We start from the raw sequence: 17,762 nt of genomic DNA, 5'->3' as shown, positions 1-17,762 counted from the left end.
TTAGTTCAAAAGCTGACCAACAATGTAAAAACACTATAGCAAAAATATCTATATATGACTTCGTCGTCCTGTTTCTTGCTCCGCAGAGAGCACCAGACTTACCACATTTTCGAGGAATAATAAGTTCCATTCCTTGAATGTGTAATTTATGATTTGCAGTGAGCATATTTCTGCTTCGTAGCTTTCTTCCCATGGCAATTCACCCCATAGCTTAAAGGCTCCGCTGGGAGTTGAACCCAGGATCTCCTGTTTACTAGACAGGCGCTTTGACCAGTTAAGCCACGGAACCTCACACTAAAAGGCAACTGTAATGATGATAGTTAATTTGCATTAACTATTCTTCATCTACTAGGCGAGGGAATTGTTTCGGATTCAAACCGTAAAGACGACATAAATCAAAGTAGACCCTACTGAGAAAATCACCCCTATACAGTCTGCCTGCGTAATATATGTTCACGACCTCTCAAGCACATTATTTATTCCTTTCTGCCAATACATGCTACACCACCTACTTCTTCGTAACTATGTCCTCTATGTCCGAACACTGAGATTCCCTAAACCTGATAGCCTCCTGTTTTATTCGGCCAGGGGCATACACAGTTATTAATCTCGAAGTTTCGCTTTTAAGGCCTCCTATGGAAAACGTCCATTTTTCAGAAAGCAACCTCTCCCCAATCCTTTCTGATGCCATCGATTTAGACTTCCTCTAAAAGTAAATCCTGGTGGGACCTCTGGATATTGATAAAGGAAAACACTAACAAAACTCTATCACGTGTCGCCATTTTAGTGTATGGGAATCCCGTCAGTATCCAGTCATCACTATGGTAATAATGGAGAAGTCATTAGGCCAAAAGGTATTTCAAAGTTCAAAGTAAAAATTATTATCGGTGCATGACACCACATACATCCAGCAGTGAGGGTCTTTTTCCTGCGGGTATACTCAGCAATCTTTAGAACAGTAACTATAAACAGGATCAATAAACAAGAAACTGTGAAAACGCAAATATAAATAAATAGCAATAAATCACGAGATCATGAAATAACAATAAAAAGACTCCTTAAAGAGAGATGATTGGTTGTGGGAACACTAGTTACAGAATGAGAGTATTTACCGTGTTTTGTGCAAGAGGCAGGTGATTGAGGGGAAGTAACTGTTCTCGAACCTAGTGAAGGAGAACACAGCACTGCTAATGCAGGGTTCCGGTAAATAAGAAATCTGCGGCAGAGCAGCACATTCAGGAAGAAATAGTCATCTCACATGCAGAGGACTCTGCAGAAAGTGCAGAAGACTGTGCTTTTCGAAGCTATTAATATCCAGAATACAGATGGATTACAGTCAGATGTGTAAAGTGCATGATCTGCCAACAAAGAATTCGTTGATTGTTGATGAACAAACAGTTCTCACTTTCAAAGCAGAAGTAGTGATTTGTACAGCACAGACTAAAAGTAGGACACAAAAAAGTAAAATGATATTGAAAATTACGAACCTCTGCAGATCAAAGACTTGGAGGATAAATAATATTCAGACTCCAAAGATGTGTTAATGATCACATTTCTTGCTAATGATCAGAGAAGTGTTCGCATGTTTGTCTTCTGTTCTTTTCCTTCTTTCATTGTTTACTCCCGCCCTTTTAGGCTTACAAAGTAATGCTAAAAGTTTGTTTACTAAAATCAGGGAATTTTAATGCTCCTCCTGCTAAATAGAGACATAGTGACGTAAATGTGAATTGGACTGTGGTGCAAGACTTTCTGGAAGAAAAGTATTTGGTGCGTTTGTATGATACTGTAGGTGTCGGTACTGTATTTCACATTGGTCAGCCAGATGTCAATAAACATTACTAAATGAAGAACAACCGTGCGATCTGAAGCGCCGCAGAGAAATGTTGCAGCAGGATGCCTGGTTCACGGAGGGATCTGAAACGTCATTCCATTCAGGTGAATTAATTGGGGTTTCATGCGGAAAATGGAAATCGCCGAAACCATAAGCAAGAGACACATTGGTTGTTCTACAAATTCTGTTTTAATCACTGTGGAATTTGCAAGGAATCCAGAATTCTGCTGTCGATGTCAGGATGTGGCACTGTGCTCCCGGGGAAGTTACGCAGAAAACCGCTCACGGGATCTTCTCCGGAACACACTGCTGCAGCAGAAGATCGGCATCGCGCTGCTGTCGATAGGAGGGGAAGCCCATGCGATGTTTTTTTGTTTCAGATCAGACTGAAAAATTCTGCTGCGTCACCTACAATTCTTGCCGTCCAGTTGACTGTGAAACGTTGTTGAGGAAGCATGGATATAACAAAATGGTGTTACGTACACGCGGGTATCTTGTACCTGTCATATGACCACGATGTAATTGAGGATGTACTGGACAAGAGGTAATGGTCTTCTGATGGTGGAGTGACGTCATTTTCCGGCCAGTGAGAGGTCTTGTGGCAGTTTTTCAACAGGGATTTAAAGGAGAACACCTCCCAGTGTTGGGGGCAGCAGTCCGTGGTTGAATTGGCCAGAGACTCCCGTTTCGCTGCGTATTCTATGTTATGACGCAGTTTTATTTTAAAGTGGCGTTTTACTTTCTGCCTTATATCAAAGGTTATTACTGGCAGTTTTGTCAGTTAACAATACTGCCGGTTAAAGTGCAGTCCTAGAGTGAAGATTCATCGAAGTTGGGGAAGCTGAAAGATCTAGGAAAGTTGATGTCGCGTGTGAGCAGAAAGAGTTGGATGCAGAGTTTCGCCAGGGAGAGGCCAGTGCCTTTAGGCCGTTTTATTTCCTTCAATGGTAAATCCCTCAGCAAAGCATACTTCGGCTGGGATCAGCAGTAACGTCACAAAAAGGATTTAATTCAAGGAAACTCTTTCCTTTAGTTGATTGTAAATCATTTTGGACTTTTTGCAATACTACTTTAAAGAACAGAGTTCGCATTTCTTGCTTTAAGAACTGTTCTAGCTGCCGTATGGCAGCTGAATTCCGGTTAAGTTAGTTGTTTCTTTACTTTGGGATTTTTTTTAGCAGTGTTGAATAAATGTTTTATTTGTTATTTAAAAAAAACCTGTCTCAAATATATTCATTGTTGCTGGATTGTTGCTAGTTTTCCCTCTTCCTGAGAGAAACGAGGGCAGACGGAAGATTGTTCTCCATAAATTGCAGTCTGCTCTTCAGTAAGTTTATCTTTCTGCACAAAAGGATGTAACTGTGGGCTCCGTGGTGCAAAGGCAAACGTGTTGAACTTCTACTGATGAGTGATTAAGTAATAAGTCAAAAACAGTTTTTGCTTCTAGAGATGGTATTTTCTCCACAATGACAAATACGGTTGGAAATCGGGGGGGTGGGGGTGGTGCTGATGTCGTGTGAATGGCAGAGAATCGAACAATTTAAGTCATGGATTGAAGTAATCGAGTCATTCACAAAACATGTCAATCAGAAGATCCCATTTCTTTCAGGTCGTTGTCATCCATTGAATTAATTAAGCAAAATGCGGAGGAGATAGAGTCCTCCACTATTAAGAAGGCGGGAAATTAATGATTATGAAAAAGAAAACGAAAAATTAACAAGATCGGTGGAAGTGAGGAGTTGGGCAGACAACTGATCAGCAATGACGTGATTGAATGACAGAGCTGCGCAGTTTTCTTCCTGCTGATTTGTTTTGTATTTCCCGTGGTTCAGGAAACAAACTGGAATTTGTCACCTCACAAACACACAAGTGTCCAAATGATCTGGTACCTTGTCCCGGCATAAGCACTGTTTGAAGATTGTAATTTTCATCACTTTTCAAATTAAAAATTTGGACAGTGCAAATGGAACAGTGTCTGGTGCGGTGTATTTGCAAGTCAATGCTATTTAATCCTAAAACAACTTCACAAAATCTGTTTCAACTCATATTGAAGGTTTGTATTTGTATTTTCGAATAGCTTTAAATATCCCAGAAAGAGCCAAGTATATGTTTCGAGAACCGTTGTCAACGTGAGTGTTTTAATTTGAAATGTCAGGGCTCGGGGCTGGGATTGGTTGATGTGAATGAAAACCTTGCAACATTTTGGCGTACTAGTGCAAAAGTCGCTGACTGAGACAACATCGGTCGTTAGGGGGTGATTTTACTATTCGACGGCTGGGAATGTGAATATTTATCCCTACTGTTCCATGAATATCCTGAGAATACTCACAGTGACATCTGGAAAAGCATTGACTGGCACTCGGCAATTTGAAGAGGCAACTCTGTACCAGTGTTCCCTCTGGAATGCTTTGGGTTGGAAAAAAATGGAAAATGCACGGAACCTCAAGCATAGTATGTGGGAGAATATTTCTATTTATTATACCGATGATACGCTTTGCAGATTAAGGTCAGCAACAAATCACGTCACTGTGTAACAGTAAAAAAACGTGGTAGTGTGGCCGAGCGGTCTAAGGCGCTGGATTAAGGCTCCAGTCTCCAAGGAGGCGTGGGTTCGAATCCCACCACTGCCATTGTGGAGTACGTACACGTATTTGTTCTTTTCCGCCAGGGTTTCAGTTGTGGTATAGAGGTGAAACCTGAAATGTTTTGCAGAGCTAAATATAAGAATCACAAATCATCATGACTATGTTCCTGGATAATAGTACAGTATATTGGTTTCATGGCCAACTATATTATTGTGTGACTGCTGTACACTCTACATAGGCAGGGGCATCGTGGGGATGGGTGGGGTTCGTGACCTCTATTTAACGAGAGTAGTGGGTGAAAAAGTAATTAACATCAATATGTATTTGTCTTCATTTCAGTGACACCGTCTTTACGGTTTCTTGAAATAGGCAGCGAACTCTTCGGAGTTCAATAGGAAAGATGTATGAAACTCAATGAGATATTCCTCAGTAAGACCAGGCAATTTAGTAAAGCTGACCAACAATGTAAAAACACTATAGCAAAAATATCTATATATGACTTCGTCGTCCTGTTTCTTGCTCCGCAGAGAGCACCAGACTTACCACATTTTCGAGGAATAATAAGTTCCATTCCTTGAATGTGTAATTTATGATTTGCAGTGAGCATATTTCTGCTTCGTAGCTTTCTTCCCATGGCAATTCACCCCATAGCTTAAAGGCTCCGCTGGGAGTTGAACCCAGGATCTCCTGTTTACTAGACAGGCGCTTTGACCAGTTAAGCCACGGAACCCTCACACTAAAAGGCAACTGTAATGATGATAGTTAATTTGCATTAACTATTCTTCATCTACTAGCGAGGGAATTGTTTCGGATTCAAACCGTAAAGACGACATAAATCAAAGTAGACCCTACTGAGAAAATCACCCCTATACAGTCTGCCTGCGTAATATATGTTCACGACCTCTCAAGCACATTATTTATTCCTTTCTGCCAATACATGCTACACACCTACTTCTTCGTAACTATGTCCTCTATGTCCGGAACACTGAGATTCCCTAAACCTGATAGCCTCCTGTTTTTATTCGGCCAGGGGCATACACAGTTATTAATCTCGAAGTTTCGCTTTTAAGGCCTCCTATGGAAAACGTCCATTTTTCAGAAAGCAACCCTCTCCCAATCCTTTCTTGATGCCATCGATTTAGACTTCCTCTAAAAGTAAATCCTGGTGGGACCTCTGGATATTGATAAAGGAAAACACTAACAAAACTCTATCACGTGTCGCCATTTTAGTGTATGGGAATCCCGTCAGTATCCAGTCATCACTATGGTAATAATGGAGAAGTCATTAGGCCAAAAGGTATTTCAAAGTCAAAGTAAAAATTATTATCGGTGCATGACACCACATACATCCAGCAGTGAGGGTCTTTTTCCTGCGGGTATACTCAGCAATCTTTAGAACAGTAACTATAAACAGGATCAATAAACAAGAAACTGTGAAAACGCAAATATAAATAAATAGCAATAAATCACGAGATCATGAAATAACAAATAAAAAGACTCCTTAAAGAGAGATGATTGGTTGTGGGAACACTAGTTACAGAATGAGAGTATTTACCGTGTTTTGTGCAAGAGGCAGGTGATTGAGGGGAAGTAACTGTTCTCGAACCTAGTGAAGGAGAACACAGCACTGCTAATGCAGGGTTTCCGGTAAATAAGAAATCTGCGGCAGAGCAGCACATTCAGGAAGAAATAGTCATCTCACATGCAGAGACTCTGCAGAAAGTGCAGAAGACTGTGCTTTTCGAAGCTATTAATATCCAGAATACAGATGGATTACAGTCAGATGTGTAAAGTGCATGATCTGCCAACAAAGAATTCGTTGATTGTTGATGAACAAACAGTTCTCACTTTCAAAGCAGAAGTAGTGATTTGTACAGCACAGACTAAAAGTAGGACACAAAAAAGTAAAATGATATTGAAAATTACGAACCTCTGCAGATCAAAGACTTGGAGGGATAAATAATATTCAGACTCCAAAGATGTGTTAATGATCACATTTCTTGCTAATGATCAGAGAAGTGTTCGCATGTTTGTCTTCTGTTCTTTTCCTTCTTTCATTGTTTACTCCCGCCCTTTTAGGCTTACAAAGTAATGCTAAAAGTTTGTTTACTAAAAATCAGGGAATTTTAATGCTCCTCCTGCTAAATAGAGACATAGTGACGTAAATGTGAATTGGACTGTGGTGCAAGACTTTCTGGAAGAAAAGTATTTGGTGCGTTTGTATGATACTGTAGGTGTCGGTACTGTATTTCACATTGGTCAGCCAGATGTCAATAAACATTACTAAATGAAGAACAACCGTGCGATCTGAAGCGCCGCAGAAATGTTGCAGCAGGATGCCTGGTTCACGGAGGGATCTGAAAACGTCATTCCATTCAGGTGAATTAATTGGGGTTTCATGCGGAAAATGGAAATCGCCGAAACCATAAGCAAGAGACACATTGGTTGTTCTACAAATTCTGTTTTAATCACTGTGGAATTTGCAAGGAATCCAGAATTCTGCTGTCGATGTCAGGATGTGGCACTGTGCTCCCGGGGAAGTTACGCAGAAAACCGCTCACGGGATCTTCTCCGGAACCACACTGCTGCAGCAGAAGATCGGCATCGCGCTGCTGTCGATAGGAGGGGAAGCCCATGCGATGTTTTTTTGTTTCAGATCAGACTGAAAAATTCTGCTGCGTCACCTACAATTCTTGCCGTCCAGTTGACTGTGAAACGTTGTTGAGGAAGCATGGATATAACAAAATGGTGTTACGTACACGCGGGTATCTTGTACCTGTCATATGACCACGATGTAATTGAGGATGTACTGGACAAGAGGTAATGGTCTTCTGATGGTGGAGTGACGTCATTTTCCGGCCAGTGAGAGGTCTTGTGGCAGTTTTTCAACAGGGATTTAAAGGAGAACACTTCCCAGTGTTGGGGGGCAGCAGTCCGTGGTTGAATTGGCCAGAGACTCCCGTTTCGCTGCGTATTCTATGTTATGACGCAGTTTTATTTTAAAGTGGCGTTTTACTTTCTGCCTTATATCAAAGGTTATTACTGGCAGTTTTGTCAGTTAACAATACTGCCGGTTAAAGTGCAGTCCTAGAGTGAAGATTCATCGAAGTTGGGGAAGCTGAAAGATCTAGGAAAGTTGATGTCGCGTGTGAGCAGAAAGAGTTGGATGCAGAGTTTCGCCAGGGAGAGGCCAGTGCCTTTAGGCCGTTTTATTTCCTTCAATGGTAAATCCCTCAGCAAAGCATACTTCGGCTGGGATCAGCAGTAACGTCACAAAAAAGGATTTAATTCAAGGAAACTCTTTCCTTTAGTTGATTGTAAATCATTTTGGACTTTTTGCAATACTACTTTAAAGAACAGAGTTCGCATTTCTTGCTTTAAGAACTGTTCTAGCTGCCGTATGGCAGCTGAATTCCGGTTAAGTTAGTTGTTTCTTTACTTTGGGATTTTTTTTAGCAGTGTTGAATAAATGTTTTATTTGTTATTTAAAAAAAAACCTGTCTCAAATATATTCATTGTTGCTGGATTGTTGCTAGTTTTCCCTCTTCCTGAGAGAAACGAGGGCAGACGGAAGATTGTTCTCCATAAATTGCAGTCTGCTCTTCAGTAAGTTTATCTTTCTGCACAAAAGGATGTAACTGTGGGCTCCGTGGTGCAAAGGCAAACGTGTTGAACTTCTACTGATGAGTGATTAAGTAATAAGTCAAAAACAGTTTTTGCTTCTAGAGATGGTATTTTCTCCACAATGACAAATACGGTTGGAAATCGGGGGGGGGGGTGCTGATGTCGTGTGATGGCAGAGAATCGAACAATTTAAGTCATGGATTGAAGTAATCGAGTCATTCACAAAACATGTCAATCAGAAGATCCCATTTCTTTCAGGTCGTTGTCATCCATTGAATTAATTAAGCAAAATGCGGAGGAGATAGAGTCCTCCACTATTAAGAAGGCGGGAAATTAATGATTAATGAAAAAGAAAACGAAAAATTAACAAGATCGGTGGAAGTGAGGAGTTGGGCAGACAACTGATCAGCAATGACGTGATTGAATGACAGAGCTGCGCAGTTTTCTTCCTGCTGATTTGTTTTGTATTTCCCGTGGTTCAGGAAACAAACTGGAATTTGTCACCTCACAAACACACAAGTGTCCAAATGATCTGGTACCTTGTCCCGGCATAAGCACTGTTTGAAGATTGTAATTTTCATCACTTTTCAAATTAAAAATTTGGACAGTGCAAATGGAACAGTGTCTGGTGCGGTGTATTTGCAAGTCAATGCTATTTAATCCTAAAACAACTTCACAAAATCTGTTTCAACTCATATTGAAGGTTTGTATTTGTATTTTCGAATAGCTTTAAATATCCCAGAAAGAGCCAAGTATATGTTTCGAGAACCGTTGTCAACGTGAGTGTTTTAATTTGAAATGTCAGGGCTCGGGGCTGGGATTGGTTGATGTGAATGAAAACCTTGCAACATTTTGGCGTACTAGTGCAAAAGTCGCTGACTGAGACAACATCGGTCGTTAGGGGGTGATTTTACTATTCGACGGCTGGGAATGTGAATATTTATCCCTACTGTTCCATGAATATCCTGAGAATACTCACAGTGACATCTGGAAAAGCATTGACTGGCACTCGGCAATTTGAAGAGGCAACTCTGTACCAGTGTTCCCTCTGGAATGCTTTGGGTTGGAAAAAATGGAAAATGCACGGAACCTCAAGCATAGTATGTGGGAGAATATTTCTATTTATTATACCGATGATACGCTTTGCAGATTAAGGTCAGCAACAAATCACGTCACTGTGTAACAGTTAAAAAACGTGGTAGTGTGGCCGAGCGGTCTAAGGCGCTGGATTAAGGCTCCAGTCTCCAAGGAGGCGTGGGTTCGAATCCCACCACTGCCATTGTGGAGTACGTACACGTATTTGTTCTTTTCCGCCAGGGTTTCAGTTGTGGTATAGAGGTGAAACCTGAAATGTTTTGCAGAGCTAAATATAAGAATCACAAATCATCATGACTATGTTCCTGGATAATAGTACAGTATATTGGTTTCATGGCCAACTATATTATTGTGTGACTGCTGTACACTCTACATAGGCAGGGCATCGTGGGGATGGGTGGGGTTCGTGACCTCTATTTAACGAGAGTAGTGGGTGAAAAAGTAATTAACATCAATATGTATTTGTCTTCATTTCAGTGACACCGTCTTTACGGTTTCTTGAAATAGGCAGCGAACTCTTCGGAGTTCAATAGGAAAGATGTATGAAACTCAATGAGATATTCCTCAGTAAGACCAGGCAATTTAGTAAAGCTGACCAACAATGTAAAAACACTATAGCAAAAATATCTATATATGACTTCGTCGTCCTGTTTCTTGCTCCGCAGAGAGCACCAGACTTACCACATTTTCGAGGAATAATAAGTTCCATTCCTTGAATGTGTAATTTATGATTTGCAGTGAGCATATTTCTGCTTCGTAGCTTTCTTCCCATGGCAATTCACCCCATAGCTTAAAGGCTCCGCTGGGAGTTGAACCCAGGATCTCCTGTTTACTAGACAGGCGCTTTGACCAGTTAAGCCACGGAACCCTCACACTAAAAGGCAACTGTAATGATGATAGTTAATTTGCATTAACTATTCTTCATCTACTAGCGAGGGAATTGTTTCGGATTCAAACCGTAAAGACGACATAAATCAAAGTAGACCCTACTGAGAAAATCACCCCTATACAGTCTGCCTGCGTAATATATGTTCACGACCTCTCAAGCACATTATTTATTCCTTTCTGCCAATACATGCTACACACCTACTTCTTCGTAACTATGTCCTCTATGTCCGGAACACTGAGATTCCCTAAACCTGATAGCCTCCTGTTTTATTCGGCCAGGGGCATACACAGTTATTAATCTCGAAGTTTCGCTTTTAAGGCCTCCTATGGAAAACGTCCATTTTTCAGAAAGCAACCTCTCCCAATCCTTTCTGATGCCATCGATTTAGACTTCCTCTAAAAGTAAATCCTGGTGGGACCTCTGGATATTGATAAAGGAAAACACTAACAAAACTCTATCACGTGTCGCCATTTTAGTGTATGGGAATCCCGTCAGTATCCAGTCATCACTATGGTAATAATGGAGAAGTCATTAGGCCAAAAGGTATTTCAAAGTTCAAAGTAAAAATTATTATCGGTGCATGACACCACATACATCCAGCAGTGAGGGTCTTTTTCCTGCGGGTATACTCAGCAATCTTTAGAACAGTAACTATAAACAGGATCAATAAACAAGAAACTGTGAAAACGCAAATATAAATAAATAGCAATAAATCACGAGATCATGAAATAACAATAAAAAGACTCCTTAAAGAGAGATGATTGGTTGTGGGAACACTAGTTACAGAATGAGAGTATTTACCGTGTTTTGTGCAAGAGGCAGGTGATTGAGGGGAAGTAACTGTTCTCGAACCTAGTGAAGGAGAACACAGCACTGCTAATGCAGGGTTTCCGGTAAATAAGAAATCTGCGGCAGAGCAGCACATTCAGGAAGAAATAGTCATCTCACATGCAGAGACTCTGCAGAAAGTGCAGAAGACTGTGCTTTTCGAAGCTATTAATATCCAGAATACAGATGGATTACAGTCAGATGTGTAAAGTGCATGATCTGCCAACAAAGAATTCGTTGATTGTTGATGAACAAACAGTTCTCACTTTCAAAGCAGAAGTAGTGATTTGTACAGCACAGACTAAAAGTAGGACACAAAAAAGTAAAATGATATTGAAAATTACGAACCTCTGCAGATCAAAGACTTGGAGGGATAAATAATATTCAGACTCCAAAGATGTGTTAATGATCACATTTCTTGCTAATGATCAGAGAAGTGTTCGCATGTTTGTCTTCTGTTCTTTTCCTTCTTTCATTGTTTACTCCCGCCCTTTTAGGCTTACAAAGTAATGCTAAAAGTTTGTTTACTAAAAATCAGGGAATTTTAATGCTCCTCCTGCTAAATAGAGACATAGTGACGTAAATGTGAATTGGACTGTGGTGCAAGACTTTCTGGAAGAAAAGTATTTGGTGCGTTTGTATGATACTGTAGGTGTCGGTACTGTATTTCACATTGGTCAGCCAGATGTCAATAAACATTACTAAATGAAGAACAACCGTGCGATCTGAAGCGCCGCAGAAATGTTGCAGCAGGATGCCTGGTTCACGGAGGGATCTGAAAACGTCATTCCATTCAGGTGAATTAATTGGGGTTTCATGCGGAAAATGGAAATCGCCGAAACCATAAGCAAGAGACACATTGGTTGTTCTACAAATTCTGTTTTAATCACTGTGGAATTTGCAAGGAATCCAGAATTCTGCTGTCGATGTCAGGATGTGGCACTGTGCTCCCGGGGAAGTTACGCAGAAAACCGCTCACGGGATCTTCTCCGGAACCACACTGCTGCAGCAGAAGATCGGCATCGCGCTGCTGTCGATAGGAGGGGAAGCCCATGCGATGTTTTTTTGTTTCAGATCAGACTGAAAAATTCTGCTGCGTCACCTACAATTCTTGCCGTCCAGTTGACTGTGAAACGTTGTTGAGGAAGCATGGATATAACAAAATGGTGTTACGTACACGCGGGTATCTTGTACCTGTCATATGACCACGATGTAATTGAGGATGTACTGGACAAGAGGTAATGGTCTTCTGATGGTGGAGTGACGTCATTTTCCGGCCAGTGAGAGGTCTTGTGGCAGTTTTTCAACAGGGATTTAAAGGAGAACACTTCCCAGTGTTGGGGGGCAGCAGTCCGTGGTTGAATTGGCCAGAGACTCCCGTTTCGCTGCGTATTCTATGTTATGACGCAGTTTTATTTTAAAGTGGCGTTTTACTTTCTGCCTTATATCAAAGGTTATTACTGGCAGTTTTGTCAGTTAACAATACTGCCGGTTAAAGTGCAGTCCTAGAGTGAAGATTCATCGAAGTTGGGGAAGCTGAAAGATCTAGGAAAGTTGATGTCGCGTGTGAGCAGAAAGAGTTGGATGCAGAGTTTCGCCAGGGAGAGGCCAGTGCCTTTAGGCCGTTTTATTTCCTTCAATGGTAAATCCCTCAGCAAAGCATACTTCGGCTGGGATCAGCAGTAACGTCACAAAAAAGGATTTAATTCAAGGAAACTCTTTCCTTTAGTTGATTGTAAATCATTTTGGACTTTTTGCAATACTACTTTAAAGAACAGAGTTCGCATTTCTTGCTTTAAGAACTGTTCTAGCTGCCGTATGGCAGCTGAATTCCGGTTAAGTTAGTTGTTTCTTTACTTTGGGATTTTTTTTAGCAGTGTTGAATAAATGTTTTATTTGTTATTTAAAAAAAAACCTGTCTCAAATATATTCATTGTTGCTGGATTGTTGCTAGTTTTCCCTCTTCCTGAGAGAAACGAGGGCAGACGGAAGATTGTTCTCCATAAATTGCAGTCTGCTCTTCAGTAAGTTTATCTTTCTGCACAAAAGGATGTAACTGTGGGCTCCGTGGTGCAAAGGCAAACGTGTTGAACTTCTACTGATGAGTGATTAAGTAATAAGTCAAAAACAGTTTTTGCTTCTAGAGATGGTATTTTCTCCACAATGACAAATACGGTTGGAAATCGGGGGGGGGGGTGCTGATGTCGTGTGATGGCAGAGAATCGAACAATTTAAGTCATGGATTGAAGTAATCGAGTCATTCACAAAACATGTCAATCAGAAGATCCCATTTCTTTCAGGTCGTTGTCATCCATTGAATTAATTAAGCAAAATGCGGAGGAGATAGAGTCCTCCACTATTAAGAAGGCGGGAAATTAATGATTAATGAAAAAGAAAACGAAAAATTAACAAGATCGGTGGAAGTGAGGAGTTGGGCAGACAACTGATCAGCAATGACGTGATTGAATGACAGAGCTGCGCAGTTTTCTTCCTGCTGATTTGTTTTGTATTTCCCGTGGTTCAGGAAACAAACTGGAATTTGTCACCTCACAAACACACAAGTGTCCAAATGATCTGGTACCTTGTCCCGGCATAAGCACTGTTTGAAGATTGTAATTTTCATCACTTTTCAAATTAAAAATTTGGACAGTGCAAATGGAACAGTGTCTGGTGCGGTGTATTTGCAAGTCAATGCTATTTAATCCTAAAACAACTTCACAAAATCTGTTTCAACTCATATTGAAGGTTTGTATTTGTATTTTCGAATAGCTTTAAATATCCCAGAAAGAGCCAAGTATATGTTTCGAGAACCGTTGTCAACGTGAGTGTTTTAATTTGAAATGTCAGGGCTCGGGGCTGGGATTGGTTGATGTGAATGAAAACCTTGCAACATTTTGGCGTACTAGTGCAAAAGTCGCTGACTGAGACAACATCGGTCGTTAGGGGGTGATTTTACTATTCGACGGCTGGGAATGTGAATATTTATCCCTACTGTTCCATGAATATCCTGAGAATACTCACAGTGACATCTGGAAAAGCATTGACTGGCACTCGGCAATTTGAAGAGGCAACTCTGTACCAGTGTTCCCTCTGGAATGCTTTGGGTTGGAAAAAATGGAAAATGCACGGAACCTCAAGCATAGTATGTGGGAGAATATTTCTATTTATTATACCGATGATACGCTTTGCAGATTAAGGTCAGCAACAAATCACGTCACTGTGTAACAGTTAAAAAACGTGGTAGTGTGGCCGAGCGGTCTAAGGCGCTGGATTAAGGCTCCAGTCTCCAAGGAGGCGTGGGTTCGAATCCCACCACTGCCATTGTGGAGTACGTACACGTATTTGTTCTTTTCCGCCAGGGTTTCAGTTGTGGTATAGAGGTGAAACCTGAAATGTTTTGCAGAGCTAAATATAAGAATCACAAATCATCATGACTATGTTCCTGGATAATAGTACAGTATATTGGTTTCATGGCCAACTATATTATTGTGTGACTGCTGTACACTCTACATAGGCAGGGCATCGTGGGGATGGGTGGGGTTCGTGACCTCTATTTAACGAGAGTAGTGGGTGAAAAAGTAATTAACATCAATATGTATTTGTCTTCATTTCAGTGACACCGTCTTTACGGTTTCTTGAAATAGGCAGCGAACTCTTCGGAGTTCAATAGGAAAGATGTATGAAACTCAATGAGATATTCCTCAGTAAGACCAGGCAATTTAGTAAAGCTGACCAACAATGTAAAAACACTATAGCAAAAATATCTATATATGACTTCGTCGTCCTGTTTCTTGCTCCGCAGAGAGCACCAGACTTACCACATTTTCGAGGAATAATAAGTTCCATTCCTTGAATGTGTAATTTATGATTTGCAGTGAGCATATTTCTGCTTCGTAGCTTTCTTCCCATGGCAATTCACCCCATAGCTTAAAGGCTCCGCTGGGAGTTGAACCCAGGATCTCCTGTTTACTAGACAGGCGCTTTGACCAGTTAAGCCACGGAACCCTCACACTAAAAGGCAACTGTAATGATGATAGTTAATTTGCATTAACTATTCTTCATCTACTAGCGAGGGAATTGTTTCGGATTCAAACCGTAAAGACGACATAAATCAAAGTAGACCCTACTGAGAAAATCACCCCTATACAGTCTGCCTGCGTAATATATGTTCACGACCTCTCAAGCACATTATTTATTCCTTTCTGCCAATACATGCTACACACCTACTTCTTCGTAACTATGTCCTCTATGTCCGGAACACTGAGATTCCCTAAACCTGATAGCCTCCTGTTTTATTCGGCCAGGGGCATACACAGTTATTAATCTCGAAGTTTCGCTTTTAAGGCCTCCTATGGAAAACGTCCATTTTTCAGAAAGCAACCTCTCCCAATCCTTTCTGATGCCATCGATTTAGACTTCCTCTAAAAGTAAATCCTGGTGGGACCTCTGGATATTGATAAAGGAAAACACTAACAAAACTCTATCACGTGTCGCCATTTTAGTGTATGGGAATCCCGTCAGTATCCAGTCATCACTATGGTAATAATGGAGAAGTCATTAGGCCAAAAGGTATTTCAAAGTTCAAAGTAAAAATTATTATCGGTGCATGACACCACATACATCCAGCAGTGAGGGTCTTTTTCCTGCGGGTATACTCAGCAATCTTTAGAACAGTAACTATAAACAGGATCAATAAACAAGAAACTGTGAAAACGCAAATATAAATAAATAGCAATAAATCACGAGATCATGAAATAACAATAAAAAGACTCCTTAAAGAGAGATGATTGGTTGTGGGAACACTAGTTACAGAATGAGAGTATTTACCGTGTTTTGTGCAAGAGGCAGGTGATTGAGGGGAAGTAACTGTTCTCGAACCTAGTGAAGGAGAACACAGCACTGCTAATGCAGGGTTTCCGGTAAATAAGAAATCTGCGGCAGAGCAGCACATTCAGGAAGAAATAGTCATCTCACATGCAGAGACTCTGCAGAAAGTGCAGAAGACTGTGCTTTTCGAAGCTATTAATATCCAGAATACAGATGGATTACAGTCAGGTGTGTAAAGTGCATGATCTGCCAACAAAGAATTCGTTGATTGTTGATGAACAAACAGTTCTCACTTTCAAAGCAGAAGTAGTGATTTGTACAGCACAGACTAAAAGTAGGACACAAAAAAGTAAAATGATATTGAAAATTACGAACCTCTGCAGATCAAAGACTTGGAGGGATAAATAATATTCAGACTCCAAAGATGTGTTAATGATCACATTTCTTGCTAATGATCAGAGAAGTGTTCGCATGTTTGTCTTCTGTTCTTTTCCTTCTTTCATTGTTTACTCCCGCCCTTTTAGGCTTACAAAGTAATGCTAAAAGTTTGTTTACTAAAAATCAGGGAATTTTAATGCTCCTCCTGCTAAATAGAGACATAGTGACGTAAATGTGAATTGGACTGTGGTGCAAGACTTTCTGGAAGAAAAGTATTTGGTGCGTTTGTATGATACTGTAGGTGTCGGTACTGTATTTCACATTGGTCAGCCAGATGTCAATAAACATTACTAAATGAAGAACAACCGTGCGATCTGAAGCGCCGCAGAAATGTTGCAGCAGGATGCCTGGTTCACGGAGGGATCTGAAAACGTCATTCCATTCAGGTGAATTAATTGGGGTTTCATGCGGAAAATGGAAATCGCCGAAACCATAAGCAAGAGACACATTGGTTGTTCTACAAATTCTGTTTTAATCACTGTGGAATTTGCAAGGAATCCAGAATTCTGCTGTCGATGTCAGGATGTGGCACTGTGCTCCCGGGGAAGTTACGCAGAAAACCGCTCACGGGATCTTCTCCGGAACCACACTGCTGCAGCAGAAGATCGGCATCGCGCTGCTGTCGATAGGAGGGGAAGCCCATGCGATGTTTTTTTGTTTCAGATCAGACTGAAAAATTCTGCTGCGTCACCTACAATTCTTGCCGTCCAGTTGACTGTGAAACGTTGTTGAGGAAGCATGGATATAACAAAATGGTGTTACGTACACGCGGGTATCTTGTACCTGTCATATGACCACGATGTAATTGAGGATGTACTGGACAAGAGGTAATGGTCTTCTGATGGTGGAGTGACGTCATTTTCCGGCCAGTGAGAGGTCTTGTGGCAGTTTTTCAACAGGGATTTAAAGGAGAACACCTCCCAGTGTTGGGGGGCAGCAGTCCGTGGTTGAATTGGCCAGAGACTCCCGTTTCGCTGCGTATTCTATGTTATGACGCAGTTTTATTTTAAAGTGGCGTTTTACTTTCTGCCTTATATCAAAGGTTATTACTGGCAGTTTTGTCAGTTAACAATACTGCCGGTTAAAGTGCAGTCCTAGAGTGAAGATTCATCGAAGTTGGGGAAGCTGAAAGATCTAGGAAAGTTGATGTCGCGTGTGAGCAGAAAGAGTTGGATGCAGAGTTTCGCCAGGGAGAGGCCAGTGCCTTTAGGCCGTTTTATTTCCTTCAATGGTAAATCCCTCAGCAAAGCATACTTCGGCTGGGATCAGCAGTAACGTCACAAAAAAGGATTTAATTCAAGGAAACTCTTTCCTTTAGTTGATTGTAAATCATTTTGGACTTTTTGCAATACTACTTTAAAGAACAGAGTTCGCATTTCTTGCTTTAAGAACTGTTCTAGCTGCCGTATGGCAGCTGAATTCCGGTTAAGTTAGTTGTTTCTTTACTTTGGGATTTTTTTTAGCAGTGTTGAATAAATGTTTTATTTGTTATTTAAAAAAAAACCTGTCTCAAATATATTCATTGTTGCTGGATTGTTGCTAGTTTTCCCTCTTCCTGAGAGAAACGAGGGCAGACGGAAGATTGTTCTCCATAAATTGCAGTCTGCTCTTCAGTAAGTTTATCTTTCTGCACAAAAGGATGTAA

The 17,762-nt window shown here is 40.8% G+C and overlaps 7 non-coding genes across 7 annotated transcripts; 3 read left to right on the top strand and 4 right to left on the bottom strand.

Moving 5' to 3' along the window:
• Nucleotides 1-215: 215 nt before the first annotated feature.
• On the bottom strand, nucleotides 216-289 carry trnat-agu (transfer RNA threonine (anticodon AGU)). Its single transcript has one exon. It is a non-coding gene; the product is annotated as a tRNA-Thr (tRNA).
• Nucleotides 290-4,379: 4,090 nt separating this feature from the next.
• trnal-aag (transfer RNA leucine (anticodon AAG)) lies at nucleotides 4,380-4,461 on the top strand. The gene has a single exon. It is a non-coding gene; the product is annotated as a tRNA-Leu (tRNA).
• A 611-nt stretch (nucleotides 4,462-5,072) lies between these two features.
• trnat-agu (transfer RNA threonine (anticodon AGU)) lies at nucleotides 5,073-5,146 on the bottom strand. Its single transcript has one exon. It is a non-coding gene; the product is annotated as a tRNA-Thr (tRNA).
• A 4,091-nt stretch (nucleotides 5,147-9,237) lies between these two features.
• Nucleotides 9,238-9,319, top strand: trnal-aag (transfer RNA leucine (anticodon AAG)). The gene has a single exon. It is a non-coding gene; the product is annotated as a tRNA-Leu (tRNA).
• A 610-nt stretch (nucleotides 9,320-9,929) lies between these two features.
• trnat-agu (transfer RNA threonine (anticodon AGU)) lies at nucleotides 9,930-10,003 on the bottom strand. Its single transcript has one exon. It is a non-coding gene; the product is annotated as a tRNA-Thr (tRNA).
• Nucleotides 10,004-14,091: 4,088 nt separating this feature from the next.
• Nucleotides 14,092-14,173, top strand: trnal-aag (transfer RNA leucine (anticodon AAG)). Its single transcript has one exon. It is a non-coding gene; the product is annotated as a tRNA-Leu (tRNA).
• A 610-nt stretch (nucleotides 14,174-14,783) lies between these two features.
• trnat-agu (transfer RNA threonine (anticodon AGU)) lies at nucleotides 14,784-14,857 on the bottom strand. The gene has a single exon. It is a non-coding gene; the product is annotated as a tRNA-Thr (tRNA).
• Nucleotides 14,858-17,762: the final 2,905 nt, after the last annotated feature.

The sequence above is a fragment of the Hypanus sabinus genome, chromosome 24 (assembly GCF_030144855.1).
Source record: "Hypanus sabinus isolate sHypSab1 chromosome 24, sHypSab1.hap1, whole genome shotgun sequence".
NCBI classification, from domain to species: Eukaryota; Metazoa; Chordata; class Chondrichthyes; order Myliobatiformes; family Dasyatidae; genus Hypanus; species Hypanus sabinus.
This window is presented reverse-complemented; position numbering and strand designations above follow the sequence as displayed.